The sequence below is a fragment of the Saccoglossus kowalevskii genome, chromosome 5 (genome assembly GCF_978046115.1).
Source record: "Saccoglossus kowalevskii chromosome 5, keSacKowa6.1, whole genome shotgun sequence".
Taxonomy (NCBI): Eukaryota; Metazoa; Hemichordata; class Enteropneusta; family Harrimaniidae; genus Saccoglossus; species Saccoglossus kowalevskii.
The window spans coordinates 11,026,475-11,049,486 of NC_140645.1; the positions used below are offsets into that span (position 1 = coordinate 11,026,475).

General features: G+C 36.2%; 1 long non-coding RNA gene across 1 annotated transcript; it reads right to left on the minus strand.

Annotated features, from left to right (window-relative positions):
- Positions 1 to 5,899: 5,899 nt before the first annotated feature.
- Positions 5,900 to 8,597, minus strand: LOC144361537 (uncharacterized). The gene is made up of 2 exons (XR_014929487.1): positions 8,405 to 8,597; positions 5,900 to 6,145 (listed from the first exon to the last, which is right to left on the minus strand). It is a non-coding gene; the product is annotated as an uncharacterized LOC144361537 (long non-coding RNA).
- Positions 8,598 to 23,012: the final 14,415 nt, after the last annotated feature.

Here is a 23,012-nt window from a genome sequence, read left to right on the forward strand (position 1 = left end):
TTGTCGTTGAAAAAAGTAAAATCAACACTGTCAGATAATTTGAATAAATGAGATGAATCGTTGTCTACAAAACTAAAATATTTACTGAAGTCACAAATACTAACGAAACATTTACGTAACATCTTAGTTTATTGATTGATTCGCCAGTCATTTAAACTTATAGGAATTGTCATGAGAGTAAGATAAACATTGCATCTAATATCTTAATTATCAAGAAAAAAATATGGTTACAATTAGCCATTTTGGGTTGCTCTACCACAAATTTGCATAATGTCATCAGAATTGCGTGTAGGAATTCAGAAGGCCCAACTAATATCAGCTGTGTTTTGAAAATAAAAAATATTAGTTGTGTATGACCCACTATTCTTAGCAGAACTAGATAAGTGAGCACCGACGATTCTATCACAAGAGTTGAATTGGGATAAGGGGACTGCTGAACATATTGCTAGGCAGAATTTTCAGTCGATGGATATCTGAAGGCAGATAGTTTTGGTAAATCTGTCAACACAACTAGTGATCAAAAGTATGATACTTTATTCCAAATATGAATGGTAAACAAAAAACGGTCGTATAGAGTTTGATTTCCCCATAAGAATATTGTTAGTATCACCTCTGAAATAGGTTACCATGTCATACATAGAGAATGACGCAGCCAAAGTGAAAGTTTAATAGGTTATTTACTAAAACTTTGGAAAATGGCTCTAATTCTGACGATTAAGCAATTACATACTGTGTCAGATTTAACAAGACAGGAATGGTTCAGGATCTTCAAATATTGTGGGTGTTGTTCGTAGTCAGAAGAAATGACAATGTTATCAATATAGGAGTTAATTTGCAGAATGTAGTTAAGGTCATGTTTAAATGAATACTATGTGCCTCATCGAGATACACTGTCGGGTTCACTGTGAGATGCACATTTATTGTCATGGTGAAGGTCACAGTGAAAGACATGATGAGAGTTCTAGTATCAGTTCCAGTAGAGCAGAGAAAGTTGCTTTTTTACTATGGTCAGAGGGAAATAGAGAGTCACATTGTGTCAAAGTGTGCAACACTTGATGAACAGTATAAAGGCCACTGTGGCGAATCACCCTGTAACGGTTGAGTAACTGGGGAAAAAATTTAAAACAGCGTCCGGATAACTTTCGGAAATTCCGTCGCGTTTCGGAAAGATTTAATTTTCACAACTTTTGAATATTTATTCATACTTTTAGGCTAGTGAGGAGGTTATAATAATTTTTCATTTCACTTTAACTCTGTTTTTTTCACCCCTCAGACCCCTTTGAAAAGTCACTTCTGGCCATTGTAATGGCCACTATTTTGTTAATGGCCAGAATACCAACCAGAAATTTTTTAATGGTCAAAATATTGGCCAGTATTTTCAAACTGGTAGTTATAATGACCACTATTTTTACACTGGTCAGAATAATAGTAATTTTTTATTTAATGATGGAGTGGGTGACAATCTATTTTTTTAATGGGTATTATAATGATCATTTTATTTTTCATTACATGAATAAAATGGTCATTTTTTTTTTCATGTCACAGATATACCCGGTAATGGCACATGGGGATTGACAGCTCTCCTCTTTTTCCTCACTCGCTTCAGTTTGCTTCAATTTTAAGCCAGTACAATTGTAGGTAAACGTAAAATACAAGATTTTGAAAAATTTGAAATATGGAATTATATATCTTGAAAAAATATAACGTTTTGGATTAATTTGTTTTTAAAATCACAACAAATCATGCACTTGATACTGTTGACTTAATAATATATAGTATAATGCAATAGGTTATTGAACATAGAAGATGACCCGTTTTCAAAATTCGGTCTAGACCCTTATCACGGGTGCTAATGAAGTGTGTGCAAACATTGAGCCCAGGCTAATCACCCAAAATACCATTGTACTTGATGTCCATTTGAAAATTTAACTATTATATTCATAACTATTCTTATTCATAACGATACTAAACTTGACAATCAATACAAGCACATTCTGTGACATTATTCTTGAGATAAAAATGGACTGACAATGAGACTATGTACTACATCCTGTTCTTATAAAGGCAATATCCAGCATTTTAATACCTTGAACAAACAAACAAGACATTCACTACTGAACCTTTGAAAAGTGTGCAACCCCAAAAATACTCAGCAACTGACTTTCCACCAAAAAAAGTCACATAAACAGCTGGTTACTCCAAAAAGTCACAGGGAGTTACTCCAAAAAGTCACATAAACAGCGAGTTATTAATCCGAAAAAGAGCCTGTCTTTATGAGTGGGGTTAAGCTCAAACATAAACAAAATTCCCATTTTAATAATGACAAAAAACTAAAGTTTAGTCTTCAAATACACGCAAACTATAACATTTTAAATTGAAATACTTAACCAGTAACTTTTCATAACATGTGTTATAAACTGTAGAAGTTTATGTTGAAGGGTTGATGGAAGGTGATTTTAAAGTGGCTAAGACACAGTCAACTAAAAAATACCCATGATGCTCTGCTTTATTTTTATATTTTGCTATTTTCTCTATTATGAATGGTTTAATGTGATATGAAAATTATCTGTGAAAATATTCCACGACTACTGCATGTGTACAAAACGATGTTGGGTGGTTCAGTAAGTTATATGGGGGGGGTCTAGCATAGAGCTCCATGTGTGTAGCTAGCTACTTAGCAGTGAATGGCATGTTTGTTTGTTCACGGTATTATAATGCTGCACAATAATAGTGTTCATGCTACATGAAGTACTGGCTAAGATTTTAGCTGATGTTTGCATTTTGACTAGACCCAATTGCATCCATGCATTGGGAGGGCCAGTCCTTAGCACGGGCTAAGGGGCGCTGTTTACGAACGCAAAATTTCTGCTGCTGACATGCATTCAAACTAAGGAGTGCCTGTTGTTAGTTCCACTACCAATGGTCCCAAACCATCCTCTCTGCCCTGCGGCTGCCATATTATCGGCCTTCCTCATTACCCCTGGCCCCCCTGAGAACCCAGCCTTTTGCTACCTCCCCCCCCAGTCACTGCCCCTCTTTTTACCAAGCGTCTTGTCTCCTTGCTGACACCTTTAGTGTCTGACATCTCGCAATTTTCCACCCACAGCTTTCGGCGGGGAGGGGCCTCATGGGCATTACGGTCTGGTATCCCATCTGAGCTCATAAAATTGTTAGGTGATTGGAAAAGTGATGCTTTCCGTAAATATCTCCACCCCTCTTTTCCACTCCGCCTTGAAACATCACAGCGCTTTGCATCCAACCTCCCTACTCACTAATGGTGTTTGGGTATTTTGGGGAATTTCATTCGTAGTGTTTTCGGTTTGTAGTACATACAACAGTAACCAGTGGTCTCCCCTGGATCAGCCTTACAAGTGATTTATATATCACCTTTGAACTGTCACCTTTGACATTTCAGGGGCAGACCACTGATCTCATCAGTAGTAGTAATGTGAGTTTTTAGATTAGTAATAAATACCCCCTACTGTACCCAAACACCGTCTCTGTGTGTACTATTGTGCTGCCCCCCTCCTTAACAAACCCAGATTTAAATGCTACATGAAGTACTGGCTAAGATTTTAGCTGATGTTTGCATTTGGACTAGACCCAATTGCATCCATGCATTGGGAGGGCCAGTCCTTAGCACGGGCTAAGGGGCGCTGTTTACGAACGCAAAATTTCTGCTGCTGACATGTTTCATTCTAATTTATGAAGCGAAGTGCACTGGAACACGAGCGTAGACAGACCGATTTATTTGGATGCACAGGAACAGTATATAACGGCGTTACAGAATGCAGAGTTTTATTAGTGCATGTCGTAGACAGCGAACCAAATTGGCGTTGTTGTATGCTCTACTACAGCGACCCAATCAGTGTGGAAGCGTGTACGGAGTAATTAATGACTGGTGGGATACTAGTAGACGACTTCCCCAGAAGTCGAAGATATGGTGTTTCGCATGCGCACACATGCCGTTTTGGAGTGTAACGTAAATTGCACATGTGATAATGCTTTTGAGTGTACCAATCAACATCACAAAAATTCCCTTCTAACAACTATCAGCAAACTAGTATCGGAAGCACCACAATGGTTTAAAAAAAACAATTGAAAAAACTGGTGATGATATTAATGAAAAAAAATAAGCATTATAAATCAATAAAACATGGAAAAGGAATGAAAAAAAAAATATTAAGGGAGAAAAATATATGGTGGTTGTTTCGATAATTTGTGGTTGGTTTATTTCGGTTAACAGTGTAGTTATAGAACTGTACCATTGCTGTTTAATTGTTTGTTCATAATTGCTGCCTCCCTTGGGAAACAAGTTTGGGTGTTCTTAGCCAGTGCACAGACCCTCAACACTGTGGCCTGTGCTATAACTGTTGGGCCCTCCTGTGAGTGAACACAATTGCGTATAGCTGATATGCAAACATTTGGGATTAACTTAAATCTTAGCCTGCACTTGGTCAAAGTCCCTCTTATGACTATGACTTGGTGTAGCCTGAAACCAGACTACTGTGGATTAGTGATGTTTTGCAATGGATTACCTCCCTGATGAGTACATTTAAATAACAATGGAAACTAGCATATCACTGGCAACACATACAAGGATTTTGGCAAATTTTCACCGTTTTGTATGAAACTATTTTCACAACAACATTAATGTTTTACAATAAATTATATCAAACATATGTATAATTTAGTAGTATTAAAACTTTTTAAGTTTTTTTGAATTAAGAATGCACCAATCTTACTAGGAATCTATTCAAATATAACCTAATGTGTGCTATTAATAATGGCTCATCAAAGGTATTGAATTACTGAACACACATCTTTGCATAGTTTCCAAAACTAAAATATTATTTCATGCTCTGCCCCCTCTCATGTAACAGTTTGTTAAGAATACGTACATTATTTAAAATCATTTTAAAAATGCGACTGGAATGTCCAGGCCCAAACTTCTGCTGCTGCAACATCCGACCATTCCTGCATGTACATGCAATTGTTTCTCTGAGATTCTGCATGCAACCAGTTTATTTTTTGAACTGAATAACAGATTCCTAGAAGTTTATTTTGACATTTCCAAATAACACTATATATAATTTAACAATTTCAGGAATAGATTAGATTGCTTGCTATTCCATTAGAAACTCTTACTTCCAAGTGTGATTTTCAACAAGCGTTCATATGTTTAGCTAACAAAAGGGAAACAAAAGCATAGTGACAGGAAGTCAACACAGGAGAAAGTATGACAAAGGTTTACACTTCAAAAATGACTGGAAAGTAAATAATTTATAACCAAAGACCATCTATGCATAATCAACTAAAGATCTGGGAGGTACAGCTTTGCAAAGTAAAAATGTCATATGGGGGGAGGGGGGTTAAAACATTGCTTCAAACACAGTCCCTCTATCACTGTGCTTCAAAACATCATCTTAATTATTCAGCTCAGTGTACAAACACATAAAGTACAGAAATTGGATAATTAATGAAAACATTAGACAAAACAAGAATATGTAAGCAATATTTTGTTTTGTTTTTGAAAAATCATGATGTAGTGCACAGCCATACAGACTGTTTTAGTGGATAATAATATTTTAGGTTTGCAATGTCATACTCCTCCAGATATTCATCAAGTTTTCTTGAGAGGCGATTAGCTTAAGGAGGGGGCTGTGCAAAATGTTTTTTCTCCTCTTTGTTTTTGTGCTATTCTTTTTCTAGTGTGAAATATTTTTTCTCAAAGATGTAGGCGTGTCAAATTTGTTCATGTTTTTGATCTCTACAGGATTTTTTCAATAATATTTTCCTGTTAATTATTATTAAGAAGATGAAAGATTGTGGAGTGAGTGTGGGTGTGTACAAAAGGGTCAGCAAGAAGAACTATATAAGATAGCTGAAAATCATGAAATACCAGATGAAAGATGTCACTTTTATTTGAGGGAAAACATAAAAAAAGGAATGTACAGTAACTCTACACACTTGGAACTTTCAAAATCTGTGTGCAAATGTAAAACTGATAAACATGCAAATGCTAAACCATTGCATCCATCAATACTGGTTAAACTTTTTTTTCCCCTTAATGTCCATAAATTCTGGTTCTTCAACTTCTTACGTTCCATTTATATAGTATTTCCTTTTTTTAAATTGTCATTATCTGCAAAAAATAATTCAGATTGCTATTAGCTTACAATGACCAGTTTTTAATTAAGACACTTTGTAATCAATTTTGGAAACAAAAATTTGTGGTGTCTGTGTATTCTGGCATATTTCTGTCCTCACTAATAACAATGTGGATAAAATGACATCTTGTGATATGTCAATTTTTCCCCTATGCAACTCAGATATACTTCCAAAAAGATGATACCCGGTACATTCTGATTGAAAAAATATAAATATCAAATAAAACAGAATAACATCAAATTGTTTCCTAACCGAATATATACTTTCACAAAATAAATAATTGTATTATAATTATGATCCAATACAATACCATATTTGCTCTAAAATTACATTTGTGGATACTAAATCATGAAAATATTACATATTTCGACCATTGAAGATCCTTGTAATTTACCTAAGCACATGTGCTGCTAATAGAGTAATTATGTTAAGTGTAATATTGTTTCTATATTTTTTTTTCAAAATCAAAATAATGATATTAAAAATATAAAAACAGTTTAGTTTGAAAAGTGAAATAATGGTATTCAGATGGTTATGATTTAAGCATGACCTTAGAAAACAGGATCATGCAACTTCTGTCTGAGACAATGTGGGTTATAACCTCCTGTATAATCTCATTAATACATATACATGTACCTAGAAGATTTATACATCTGAAACAGTTTTTACTAGTATTCCCATTAGTCAGTGTATAACAAGTGCACTATGCTATATCTGTTCTAAATATGATGAAAAATCCACTTGTTATAATGACACAAATTTCCACAGGTCATTGTTTACTTTTAGGCAGTTTTGTTTCCTTGCAGAGAAAACTTACCATTTTTGTTTCCCTTTCCTGATTTCATAGTGGAATAAAAATTGTTAATTTTTAGTTTCACTCGCATCAATAGAATGGACTTGGCTATTCAAGTTTTGATCAAATTTAATTTTTCTGATTATATTCCAACCACAAAATTGTCTCATTTTGTGTAGCTACACCCTGGCAGCCATGTTTGGCTTATGAAACAGGAGAAGATGTAACAGTGGTGTTGACATAGATTTATTATCAGTTTCTCTAAGGTGTTAATTTGGGTATGGGGATTATAACTAAGGTTACATGAAAGGGGTAGCCACAGTAGCATGTCCCTGTTCTCTAAGGTCTATGACTAAATATTTTGTTGTCCAAGTTGAGCAAGAGTACCCATGATCAATTTGGCTGACCCAGAAATGCCTAGGACATTTACTGACTGCATATTACACCTTCATTATATTTTGTTTAAGTCTCGCCCATTTGCCCCCTGTATCTTCAATAGTAGTGTTCATGCTACACAAAGTACGGGCTAAGATTTAAGCTAATCTCATATGTTTGAGTTCATGCACAGAAGAAAACAATGGTTAGCACGGGGTAAGGAACACCCAAACTTATTAAGAATAGGCAAAATCTTCAGAAATTTTAACTATGAGTGCTCAGTATGAGTAAGTAGGAAGGTTAGTTCTACAGTTATAAAACAATACCAAAGCAAATTCAGAAAGTGCAAATTGCAGAATAACAGGAAGTAGCACAGTATCTCATCATCGGTACATTTTTTCTTGAGTCAATCTCTCTATATGTGTTAGCGTTGATTGTCATGCAGGAAATGGCACACCAAAATAAAAAGTTATGAATATAGTAGTAAATCCCCTAAATGAACATTAAATACAATGGTTTTTTTAGCCGAGCTAAGCGTTCATGCATGATTTGTTTTGCCTGTGCTAAGGCTTTGGTCTGACCAGATTTACTCTGTACCTAGTATTTCTTAGCCTGTATTCATGCACATTTTTTTAGCACAGGTTAAGGTATTGGACCTCTTAGCCTTTGCTAAAGAGCTCTACGTGAATGCTACGAATAGGTGTCTTCTGTTTATTCCTACCTTAGGCGCATACATTTAGGTTCACTTACCTTTTATATTGATCTCTACAACTCATTCAAATCAAATTGGGCTCAAAGATGAGCAAAGAATATTAGATTTAATGGAAATAACCTTTGTTTATACTTTTCTTGTATTAACAAACATAGGAGCTAATCCTCATTAACACCTACTTGAGCTTGTTGTTTGACAATTATGAATAATAATGAAGCATTACTTACACAGTGTGCCATGACTGAACAAAAACGAAAGCCCCAAAAGACTATTCTGCTACATAAACAACAACAAAAGTATCTAATATTGTATTGAAGTCATTGTAAAATGGTAAAATAATTACAAATTCATACCTTGATGTGCCAGTTGCAGTACTGCAATCGTCCTATGATTCAACACCATCTAAATACTCCGCAGGTTATGCAGTCCACCAGCAGTCACTGGCATCAGCGTTACTATGAAATTTCACTGGGGATCGAGGCAATATTCGCGAAATTTCATTTAAGTGTACTTGGAAGCGCCAGTGAAACTTGGGAAAAATAAATTCCCACACGTATATTGAGGCTGACATGAACAAAAATACTGGTCATTTTATGTATGTAATGAAAAATAAAATGACCATTTTACTGCCCATAAAAAAAAAATGTTCATCAACTCCATCATTCAAAAAGCAATTGTAATTATTCTGACCAGTATAAAAAACATGGGTCATTAAAACCACCATTTTAAAAACACTAGTAAATATTTTGGCCACTTAAAAAATTCTGGTCAATACTCTGGCCATTAAGAAAATAGTGGCCATTATAATGGCCAGAAGTGACTTTTTAAAGGGGTCTGAGGGGTGTAAAAACAGTGTTAAAGTGAAATGAAGAATTATTATAACCTTCTCACTAACCTAAAAGCACAAATAAATATTCAAAAGTTTTGAAAATTAAAACTTTCCGAAACGCGACGGAATTTCCGAAAGTAATCCGGACGCTGTTTTAAGCACTTACAGACTGAGAGCGAGTTGGACAGGAACTACAATTTTTCCCAGAATATTACAAAATACTCGTACTGTGTATTTTTATTTTTTGTATATCGGAATCTAGTAATTTCAGGTACTGTTTTATTTGTCTCTACATTAAATAATGCTGGTACAAAACCATTTGAGACAAGAAACTATATTCCCCACAATTCAATGCAATATTAGAATGGAAAATGTACAAAGCTATTTCGTCTATAAATTAGAAAACAGTTATGAAATATGAGATTGCTTTTAATAACTTTTTCAGAAAAAATGTTTACCAAATGTAATACAGAATATTTCCCGTCATGTCTGCAGCAGAAGACATCAACACTGTCGAAGATTTCGACGTTGTGTTTGATACACCTATGCTAGACCTGACGATTGACATCCAACCTTTAGACTCTCTACCGACTCCAGCTCAGAGACGTTTACCAGACGCTCTCTTCTCTGAAATCAAGGGTAAGGTTAAATCTTTATCTAAACTTTACCGGACTGAGTCTTCAATTATTAATCAAATCAAATCTATTCATAAATTTTCGATATCGGGATAAATTCCCAAAGGTTTGGTGGTTTCAAAGAAAACCGTAATACCTGGGTTGAAGCCGTCTACGGCATTCCTACAAAAGTGGGAACTCATTTCAACCCAGGCTTCGAAACAATATACCAAATTGCTTGATATTTATTTACCTTCGCATTTGAAGCAATTTCAGGCCGTTCTGGTGAAGGAAGAGAAGGAAGCGTTTGATCACATCAAACGCCTGGCTGGAGACGAGTATCAGGCTCTGGCGGTCAATAAATTGAGGCAATTCCTCAAACAAACGAGGAAAAGGGTACAGGACCCCCGAAAGGGTAGGAAACGTACTCCTAACCTCGAATAAATTAGTGCTTCGGCACACAAACCAAACGGCCCTTTTTAGGGCCACCACATCCTCCAAAAAGAGAACTACCGTTATTACTATGGATTCTGTCCATACAATCAATAACACAAAATGCAATAGACACTTCTCACGTAAAAAACACATTGCAAGATGCAAACGAATAAAGAAATACAATGCTAAAATGGCTAAAAATAAACGGTTGGTTGATCAAGCTCGGTTGGTCTCAGGTTTTATTCGGAATTTTTCGAGTAGAATCCTGACCCCAATAGAGATCATTGCCCTTGGCAACGGACTCAAATTTATACCAACCCCACCTAAGCCAACCTATCACACTCTGCTCAATGACATGTCTATGCTATCTAGGAGAATGCGTATTAAATATTTAATGCGCAATAAACAATCTCAACAACATCCTTTCAAAATGAAATCAACATGGAACCCACCAGACTCGAATAACAGTAGCCTCGAAAATTACATTGAGGCAACTAAAGTTGAGATATCCAAAATCACTACCAATAAACCCAAACAAAACATGAATTCTGCCGAAAGAGCAGCAATAAATAGATTACATCATGATAACACAATTGTAATAAAACCATTCGACAAAGGTCGTGGTATTGCAATCATGAATACAACTGACTATATATATGAAAGCCTTCGTCAATTAAACAACGAACAATACTACACTAAAATTGGTGGTAACGATACTATAGTCACGTCTAATTCGGTCCATGAACTCGTTACAGAAATGTACAATCTGGATTTAATCGATTACGACACGTATAAATATACAGACCCATTTAACTACACAGTTAGAACGCCCCGGTGGTATTTATTGCCTAAAGTACACAAACCACCACCAGAGGGCAGTATATTTGTTGGTAGACCGATAATCAGTGGTTGCTCTGGTCCCACAGAGAAAATATCAGAATTGATTGACCACTTTTTAATTCCAATCGTCAAAAGACAACATACTTATATTAAAGATACTACAGATTTTATTAATAAAATCGAAAATATACAAGTATCTGATAATAACGTCCTAGTAACCTTGGATGTCGTATCAATGTATACTAATACTGTTCACGAAGAAGCGATCCGAGCAACCGCTAATGCAATGCAATCGAATTACAATCACAGTGACAGTCCTTTGAAACCACTACCTGGGGAATATATAATTAAACTCCTTGAAATCATTCTGAAAAGAAATACATTCGAGTTTAATAATGAGTATTATACCCAAACATGTGGAGTTAGCATGGGATCACCGTCTTCACCTGAGATTGCCGACATTACATTCCACCTACTGGAAAATCAGATTTTACTGTTTGGTGCTCGTTATATCAAAACATGGTATCGTTTTCGAGATGACATTTTCATGGTATTCAATGGTACCATACCTGAATTACACAAATTTATTCAGGATGCTAATATGCTTCATGATAAATACCAGCTCACATTTGAATACTCAATGACACAAGTCACGTACCTTGACCTTGACCTATATAAAGAACAACGCTTCCTTGATCTGAATATACTAGACGTGAAAACGCACACCAAGACAACGGAAACGTTTCAATATTTGAAACGTAATTCCTGTCACCCTACATCAGTATTCAAAGGTTTTATTAAAGGCGAAACTATTCGATATGCTCGTACATGTAATAATGCAAACGATTTCTTACATAAACGTAATTTATTTATTGAAAAATTGCGTGAAAGAGATTACACAAATAACGATATCGAAAGATACTCTTCAATTAATGAACATGACAATCGTATCTCACATTTACGAGAATCAATGCCCTATAATGAAGGGCAAACAATATTCACAACTACGTTCAACCCATATATACAAGGGTACAGGCTCAAAAGAGCCCTATTAAAAAACTGGGATTTAATTCGGAATGATTTGTTACTGTGTAACATTTTTCCAAATCCCCCCCTTATTGCATTTCGTAGAAATATTAACTTGAAAGATAAACTCACAAGTTCTAGTCTACGTACTGACAAACTCATGAAAAATGACACACCAAACGACGAAGAATTACTTTCCATTTTAACTAAATTGTATAATGAAAGTAATAACGTCGAACATTCTGAAAGCTAATTTAATCGAACGATTCGGTCAAGTACTGTTCCGACTGATGAAGGGTTCAACATAGAACCCAAAACAGCACCATCACACTAGTGAATAATCCAATCACGGATAAATTTGAGTGTTGTATCGGCATAGGCTTTCTTCGTACTCAGTTTTGTATTCCATTATTGTTTCCGTGTTTACTTCTATCAGGATCACACCTGAAAACTATTTTAACACGGAATTCTACATCTGTTACGTATTTAGTTAGCTAATGCAATACTGCCCTCAGTCGTTGAAATGTTCGTCAATCCACCACCCCCATCAATGTTTTTTCGCGATCTTTTTAATTAATACAGCCGTTAAACGAACATCTAACTAGCACAATCTGAATCGACTACGCCATCCACTCGCCTGGATAACAGGATAACCGATGCGCTTCTATTGACCAATCAGATTCACGTATCGTACTCGCGTCTACGCTTCGCCCGTTACTGCAACTAGCACAGATTTGAGATCCGCGATAGCCTCGATATTTTTCGTATATATTCGATCGTTACTTCATCGTTACTTATATGTACACGGCGATTTTTCTAATATAGTAACTTACATTAGTCACAACACCATCTACACTCATATCGTTGCGTTTTCGCTATTTATTTTATTAATACAGCCGTTAAACGAACGTCCAACTAGCACAATCTGAACCGACTACGCCATCCATTCGCCTGGATGACAGGACAATCGATGATTTTGTATCGACCAATCAGATTCACGTTTCGTACTCGCGTCTTAGCTCCGCCCATTGTTGCCACTAGCACGAATTTGAGATCCGCGATAGCCTCGATATTTTTCGTATATTTTCGATCGTTACTTTAATGCTATTTATGTAAACACGGCGAGATTTCTAATTTAGTAACTTACTTTAGTTACAATACCGTCTTTTCCCTTTTTATTACGTTTTTGTAATTCATATTTTTAATACGATCGTTTTTTGAACGTCTTACTAGCACATTTTGTTTTTTTCTTATATTCTCAATCTTCTCGCAATTTCTCTTTTATTAACTTCTATTTGTTGTTTTTTTCCGATTTTTTAACTATGTCCTTTCTTCACTATACATCTCGGACTTATTTTGTTTACTCCTTTCTCATTTTTAACGCATCTTTTTCCTCTTTTCGTTGTTTTACCTACTTTCAACTAGCACAATCCCAGCCATTTTTATTATCGTTATGATATATTGATGCCTTTTTATTGACCAATAAGATCACGACTATCACATTACATAGTAGCAATATTTTGTTCTGCCAGCCGATCCCATAAATGAGACCGTCAGGAACATCATTACTCATTCCCGTCATGTCTGCAGCAGAAGACATCAACACTGTCGAAGATTTCGACGTTGTGTTTGATACACCTATGCTAGACCTGACGATTGACATCCAACCTTTAGACTCTCTACCGACTCCAGCTCAGAGACGTTTACCAGACGCTCTCTTCTCTGAAATCAAGGGTAAGGTTAAATCTTTATCTAAACTTTACCGGACTGAGTCTTCAATTATTAATCAAATCAAATCTATTCATAAATTTTCGATATCGGGAAAAATTCCCAAAGGTTTGGTGGTTTCAAAGAAAACCGTAATACCTGGGTTGAAGCCGTCTACGGCATTCCTACAAAAGTGGGAACTCATTTCAACCCAGGCTTCGAAACAATATACCAAATTGCTTGATATTTATTTACCTTCGCATTTGAAGCAATTTCAGGCCGTTCTGGTGAAGGAAGAGAAGGAAGCGTTTGATCACATCAAACGCCTGGCTGGAGACGAGTATCAGGCTCTGGCGGTCAATAAATTGAGGCAATTCCTCAAACAAACGAGGAAAAGGGTACAGGACCCCCGAAAGGGTAGGAAACGTACTCCTAACCTCGAATAAATTAGTGCTTCGGCACACAAACCAAACGGCCCTTTTTAGGGCCACCACATCCTCCAAAAAGAGAACTACCGTTATTACTATGGATTCTGTCCATACAATCAATAACACAAAATGCAATAGACACTTCTCACGCAAAAAACACATTGCAAGATGCAAACGAATAAAGAAATACAATGCTAAAATGGCTAAAAATAAACGGTTGGTTGATCAAGCTCGGTTGGTCTCAGGTTTTATTCGGAATTTTTCGGGTAGAATCCTGACCCCAATAGAGATCATTGCCCTTGGCAACGGACTCAAATTTATACCAACCCCACCTAAGCCAACCTATCACACTCTGCTCAATGACATGTCTATGCTATCTAGGAGAATGCGTATTAAATATTTAATGCGCAATAAACAATCTCAACAACATCCTTTCAAAATGAAATCAACATGGAACCCACCAGACTCTAATAACAGTAGCCTCGAAAATTACATTGAGGCAACTAAAGTTGAGATATCCAAAATCACTACCAATAAACCCAAACAAAACATGAATTCTGCCGAAAGAGCAGCAATAAATAGATTACATCATGATAACACAATTGTAATAAAACCATTCGACAAAGGTCGTGGTATTGCAATCATGAATACAACTGACTATATATATGAAAGCCTTCGTCAATTAAACAACGAACAATACTACACTAAAATTGGTGGTAACGATACTATAGTCACGTCTAATTCGGTCCATGAGCTCGTTACAGAAATGTACAATCTGGATTTAATCGATTACGACACGTATAAATATACAGACCCATTTAACTACACAGTTAGAACGCCCCGGTGGTATTTATTGCCTAAAGTACACAAACCACCACCAGAGGGCAGTATATTTGTTGGTAGACCGATAATCAGTGGTTGCTCTGGTCCCACAGAGAAAATATCAGAATTGATTGACCACTTTTTAATTCCAATCGTCAAAAGACAACATACTTATATCAAAGATACTACAGATTTTATTAATAAAATCGAAAATATACAAGTATCTGATAATAACGTCCTAGTAACCTTGGATGTCGTATCAATGTATACTAATACTGTTCACGAAGAAGCGATCCGAGCAACCGCTAATGCAATGCAATCGAATTACAATCACAGTGACAGTCCTTTGAAACCACTACCTGGGGAATATATAATTAAACTCCTTGAAATCATTCTGAAAAGAAATACATTCGAGTTTAATAATGAGTATTATACCCAAACATGTGGAGTTAGCATGGGATCACCGTCTTCACCTGAGATTGCCGACATTACATTCCACCTACTGGAAAATCAGATTTTACTATCTGGTGCTCGTTATATCAAAACATGGTATCGTTTTCGAGATGACATTTTCATGGTATTCAATGGTACCATACCTGAATTACACAAATTTATTCAGGATGCTAATATGCTTCATGATAAATACCAGCTCACATTTGAATACTCAATGACACAAGTCACGTACCTTGACCTTGACCTATATAAAGGACAACGCTTCCTTGATCTGAATATACTAGACGTGAAAACGCACACCAAGACAACGGAAACGTTTCAATATTTGAAACGTAATTCCTGTCACCCTACATCAGTATTCAAAGGTTTTATTAAAGGCGAAACTATTCGATATGCTCGTACATGTAATAATGCAAACGATTTCTTACATAAACGTAATTTATTTATTGAAAAATTGCGTGTAAGAGATTACACAAATAACGATATCGAAAGATACTCTTCAATTAACGAACATGACAATCGTATCTCACATTTACGAGAATCAATGCCCTATAATGAAGGGCAAACAATATTCACAACTACGTTCAACCCATATATACAAGGGTACAGGCTCAAAAGAGCCCTATTAAAAAACTGGGATTTAATTCGGAATGATTTGTTACTGTGTAACATTTTTCCAAATCCCCCCCTTATTGCATTTCGTAGAAATATTAACTTGAAAGATAAACTCACAAGTTCTAGTCTACGTACTGACAAACTCATGAAAAATGACACACCAAACGACGAAGAATTACTTAACATTTTAACTAAATTGTATAATGAAAGTAATAACGTCGAACATTCTGAAAGCTAATTTAATCGAACGATTCGGTCAAGTACTGTTCCGACTGATGAAGGGTTCAACATAGAACCCGAAACAGCACCATCACACTAGTGAATAATCCAATCACGGATAAATTTGAGTGCTGTATCGACATAGGCTTTCTTCGTACTCAGTTTTGTATTTCATTATTGTTTCCGTGTTTACTTCTATCAGGATCACACCTGTAAACTATTTTAACACGGAATTCTACATCTGTTACGTATTTAGTTAGCTAATGCAATACTGCCCTCAGTCGTTGAAATGTTCGTCAATCCACCACCCCCATCAATATTTGTTCTTGCGCTCTGGATGTCTGTCAGTATTGCGGTCCGGAGCGAGGTGGATATAACGTTCGTATACTCTCGCAGTATCCATTTCATCAGACTGTGGGATTATAGACTTTTACGTAGACAGAATATTGAAGTGTATTTAATTAATACAACTTCCAATACTTAACACTATGTCTTATTCTATCATGTTGAAATAACATGCCGAAGTTAGTTTATTAAGGTTTATTCACCTTATTCTATGTCGCACAGTATATCGAACCCTATTTTAACAATTGAGAGAACACTAATGTAAATATTTATGCACATTGCATTATTATTTTTATTCTCTCCTTAGTTCCTACTCAGCTTTCAGAATATATTACATGTCTAACATGTTTCATCGCACCTATATTAGGTACAATTATAATATTATATGGTAGTGTTTATTTAACAACGGGCAGCCATAAGCCTTGCCCTCGTTTAACATATCTTATACCTACCTAACCCTATCCTAACCCTACCCTAACCCTAATTTAACTTAATTGTTTATTGCATTTAGTTAATTACTTTATTATTTCATATATGGTTTAAACTATATTATGGTGAGCCACTATATCACTACTAGTTTGTTATCCTACGCAATACGTACAATATGCGACTTTTCATATGATCCTCTATGAGAGTTATGCTATAATATATTCATCAACGGATCTGTCTGTACCTACTTCCTTTCTCTTTAGCGAGGACACGCCCACTGCTACAACTAGCACAATCTAGATCCGTGTTAGCTCTGATATTTTTCGTGTATCTTCGATCGTAACTTCTTCGTTACTTTTGTGAACACGGCGAGATTTCTAATATAGCGACTTACATTAGTCACAATACCATCTACACTCATATCGGTGCGCTTTCGCTATCTATTTAATTTATACAGCCGTTAAACGTACGTCCAACTAGCACAATCTGAACCGTCTACGCCATCCATTTGCCTGGATGACAGGATAATCGATGCTCTTGTATTGACCAATCAGATTCACGTATCTTACTCGCGTCCTAGCTCCGCCCATTGCTGTTACTAGCACAGATCTGAGATCCGCATTAGCCTCGATTTTTTTCGTATATATTCGTTCTTAACTTCATCGTTATTTATATGAACACGGCGAGGTTTTTAATATAGTGACTTACATTAGTCACAACACCATCTACACTCATATCGTTGTATTTTCGCGATCTTTTTAATTATTACAGCCGTTAAACGAACATCTAACTAGCACAATCTGAATCGACTACGCCATCCACTCGCCTGGATAACAGGATAACCGATGCGCTTCTATTGACCAATCAGATTCACGTATCGTACTCGCGTCTACGCTTCGCCCGTTACTGCAACTAGCACAGATTTGAGATCCGCGATAGCCTCGATATTTTTCGTATATATTCGATCGTTACTTCATCGTTACTTATATGTACACGGCGATTTTTCTAATATAGTAACTTACATTAGTCACAACACCATCTACACTCATATCGTTGCGTTTTCGCTATTTATTTTATTAATACAGCCGTTAAACGAACGTCCAACTAGCACAATCTGAACCGACTACGCCATCCATTCGCCTGGATGACAGGACAATCGATGATTTTGTATCGACCAATCAGATTCACGTTTCGTACTCGCGTCTTAGCTCCGCCCATTGTTGCCACTAGCACGAATTTGAGATCCGCGATAGCCTCGATATTTTTCGTATATTTTCGATCGTTACTTTAATGCTATTTATGTAAACACGGCGAGATTTCTAATTTAGTAACTTACTTTAGTTACAATACCGTCTTTTCCCTTTTTATTACGTTTTTGTAATTCATATTTTTAATACGATCGTTTTTTGAACGTCTTACTAGCACATTTTGTTTTTTTCTTATATTCTCAATCTTCTCGCAATTTCTCTTTTATTAACTTCTATTTGTTGTTTTTTTCCGATTTTTTAACTATGTCCTTTCTTCACTATACATCTCGGACTTATTTTGTTTACTCCTTTCTCATTTTTAACGCATCTTTTTCCTCTTTTCGTTGTTTTACCTACTTTCAACTAGCACAATCCCAGCCATTTTTATTATCGTTATGATATATTGATGCCTTTTTATTGACCAATAAGATCACGACTATCACATTACATAGTAGCAATATTTTGTTCTGCCAGCCGATCCCATAAATGAGACCGTCAGGAACATCATTACTCATTCCCGTCATGTCTGCAGCAGAAGACATCAACACTGTCGAAGATTTCGACGTTGTGTTTGATACACCTATGCTAGACCTGACGATTGACATCCAACCTTTAGACTCTCTACCGACTCCAGCTCAGAGACGTTTACCAGACGCTCTCTTCTCTGAAATCAAGGGTAAGGTTAAATCTTTATCTAAACTTTACCGGACTGAGTCTTCAATTATTAATCAAATCAAATCTATTCATAAATTTTCGATATCGGGAAAAATTCCCAAAGGTTTGGTGGTTTCAAAGAAAACCGTAATACCTGGGTTGAAGCCGTCTACGGCATTCCTACAAAAGTGGGAACTCATTTCAACCCAGGCTTCGAAACAATATACCAAATTGCTTGATATTTATTTACCTTCGCATTTGAAGCAATTTCAGGCCGTTCTGGTGAAGGAAGAGAAGGAAGCGTTTGATCACATCAAACGCCTGGCTGGAGACGAGTATCAGGCTCTGGCGGTCAATAAATTGAGGCAATTCCTCAAACAAACGAGGAAAAGGGTACAGGACCCCCGAAAGGGTAGGAAACGTACTCCTAACCTCGAATAAATTAGTGCTTCGGCACACAAACCAAACGGCCCTTTTTAGGGCCACCACATCCTCCAAAAAGAGAACTACCGTTATTACTATGGATTCTGTCCATACAATCAATAACACAAAATGCAATAGACACTTCTCACGCAAAAAACACATTGCAAGATGCAAACGAATAAAGAAATACAATGCTAAAATGGCTAAAAATAAACGGTTGGTTGATCAAGCTCGGTTGGTCTCAGGTTTTATTCGGAATTTTTCGGGTAGAATCCTGACCCCAATAGAGATCATTGCCCTTGGCAACGGACTCAAATTTATACCAACCCCACCTAAGCCAACCTATCACACTCTGCTCAATGACATGTCTATGCTATCTAGGAGAATGCGTATTAAATATTTAATGCGCAATAAACAATCTCAACAACATCCTTTCAAAATGAAATCAACATGGAACCCACCAGACTCTAATAACAGTAGCCTCGAAAATTACATTGAGGCAACTAAAGTTGAGATATCCAAAATCACTACCAATAAACCCAAACAAAACATGAATTCTGCCGAAAGAGCAGCAATAAATAGATTACATCATGATAACACAATTGTAATAAAACCATTCGACAAAGGTCGTGGTATTGCAATCATGAATACAACTGACTATATATATGAAAGCCTTCGTCAATTAAACAACGAACAATACTACACTAAAATTGGTGGTAACGATACTATAGTCACGTCTAATTCGGTCCATGAGCTCGTTACAGAAATGTACAATCTGGATTTAATCGATTACGACACGTATAAATATACAGACCCATTTAACTACACAGTTAGAACGCCCCGGTGGTATTTATTGCCTAAAGTACACAAACCACCACCAGAGGGCAGTATATTTGTTGGTAGACCGATAATCAGTGGTTGCTCTGGTCCCACAGAGAAAATATCAGAATTGATTGACCACTTTTTAATTCCAATCGTCAAAAGACAACATACTTATATCAAAGATACTACAGATTTTATTAATAAAATCGAAAATATACAAGTATCTGATAATAACGTCCTAGTAACCTTGGATGTCGTATCAATGTATACTAATACTGTTCACGAAGAAGCGATCCGAGCAACCGCTAATGCAATGCAATCGAATTACAATCACAGTGACAGTCCTTTGAAACCACTACCTGGGGAATATATAATTAAACTCCTTGAAATCATTCTGAAAAGAAATACATTCGAGTTTAATAATGAGTATTATACCCAAACATGTGGAGTTAGCATGGGATCACCGTCTTCACCTGAGATTGCCGACATTACATTCCACCTACTGGAAAATCAGATTTTACTATCTGGTGCTCGTTATATCAAAACATGGTATCGTTTTCGAGATGACATTTTCATGGTATTCAATGGTACCATACCTGAATTACACAAATTTATTCAGGATGCTAATATGCTTCATGATAAATACCAGCTCACATTTGAATACTCAATGACACAAGTCACGTACCTTGACCTTGACCTATATAAAGGACAACGCTTCCTTGATCTGAATATACTAGACGTGAAAACGCACACCAAGACAACGGAAACGTTTCAATATTTGAAACGTAATTCCTGTCACCCTACATCAGTATTCAAAGGTTTTATTAAAGGCGAAACTATTCGATATGCTCGTACATGTAATAATGCAAACGATTTCTTACATAAACGTAATTTATTTATTGAAAAATTGCGTGTAAGAGATTACACAAATAACGATATCGAAAGATACTCTTCAATTAACGAACATGACAATCGTATCTCACATTTACGAGAATCAATGCCCTATAATGAAGGGCAAACAATATTCACAACTACGTTCAACCCATATATACAAGGGTACAGGCTCAAAAGAGCCCTATTAAAAAACTGGGATTTAATTCGGAATGATTTGTTACTGTGTAACATTTTTCCAAATCCCCCCCTTATTGCATTTCGTAGAAATATTAACTTGAAAGATAAACTCACAAGTTCTAGTCTACGTACTGACAAACTCATGAAAAATGACACACCAAACGACGAAGAATTACTTAACATTTTAACTAAATTGTATAATGAAAGTAATAACGTCGAACATTCTGAAAGCTAATTTAATCGAACGATTCGGTCAAGTACTGTTCTGACTGATGAAGGGTTCAACATAGAACCCGAAACAGCACCATCACACTAGTGAATAATCCAATCACGGATAAATTTGAGTGCTGTATCGACATAGGCTTTCTTCGTACTCAGTTTTGTATTTCATTATTGTTTCCGTGTTTACTTCTATCAGGATCACACCTGTAAACTATTTTAACACGGAATTCTACATCTGTTACGTATTTAGTTAGCTAATGCAATACTGCCCTCAGTCGTTGAAATGTTCGTCAATCCACCACCCCCATCAATATTTGTTCTTGCGCTCTGGATGTCTGTCAGTATTGCGGTCCGGAGCGAGGTGGATATAACGTTCGTATACTCTCGCAGTATCCATTTCATCAGACTGTGGGATTATAGACTTTTACGTAGACAGAATATTGAAGTGTATTTAATTAATACAACTTCCAATACTTAACACTATGTCTTATTCTATCATGTTGAAATAACATGCCGAAGTTAGTTTATTAAGGTTTATTCACCTTATTCTATGTCGCACAGTATATCGAACCCTATTTTAACAATTGAGAGAACACTAATGTAAATATTTATGCACATTGCATTATTATTTTTATTCTCTCCTTAGTTCCTACTCAGCTTTCAGAATATATTACATGTCTAACATGTTTCATCGCACCTATATTAGGTACAATTATAATATTATATGGTAGTGTTTATTTAACAACGGGCAGCCATAAGCCTTGCCCTCGTTTAACATATCTTATACCTACCTAACCCTATCCTAACCCTACCCTAACCCTAATTTAACTTAATTGTTTATTGCATTTAGTTAATTACTTTATTATTTCATATATGGTTTAAACTATATTATGGTGAGCCACTATATCACTACTAGTTTGTTATCCTACGCAATACGTACAATATGCGACTTTTCATATGATCCTCTATGAGAGTTATGCTATAATATATTCATCAACGGATCTGTCTGTACCTACTTCCTTTCTCTTTAGCGAGGACACGCCCACTGCTACAACTAGCACAATCTAGATCCGTGTTAGCTCTGATATTTTTCGTGTATCTTCGATCGTAACTTCTTCGTTACTTTTGTGAACACGGCGAGATTTCTAATATAGCGACTTACATTAGTCACAATACCATCTACACTCATATCGGTGCGCTTTCGCTATCTATTTAATTTATACAGCCGTTAAACGTACGTCCAACTAGCACAATCTGAACCGTCTACGCCATCCATTTGCCTGGATGACAGGATAATCGATGCTCTTGTATTGACCAATCAGATTCACGTATCTTACTCGCGTCCTAGCTCCGCCCATTGCTGTTACTAGCACAGATCTGAGATCCGCATTAGCCTCGATTTTTTTCGTATATATTCGTTCTTAACTTCATCGTTATTTATATGAACACGGCGAGGTTTTTAATATAGTGACTTACATTAGTCACAACACCATCTACACTCATATCGTTGTATTTTCGCGATCTTTTTAATTAATACAGCCGTTAAACGAACATCTAACTAGCACAATCTGAATCGACTACGCCATCCACTCGCCTGGATAACAGGATAACCGATGCGCTTCTATTGACCAATCAGATTCACGTATCGTACTCGCGTCTACGCTTCGCCCGTTACTGCAACTAGCACAGATTTGAGATCCGCGATAGCCTCGATATTTTTCGTATATATTCGATCGTTACTTCATCGTTACTTATATGTA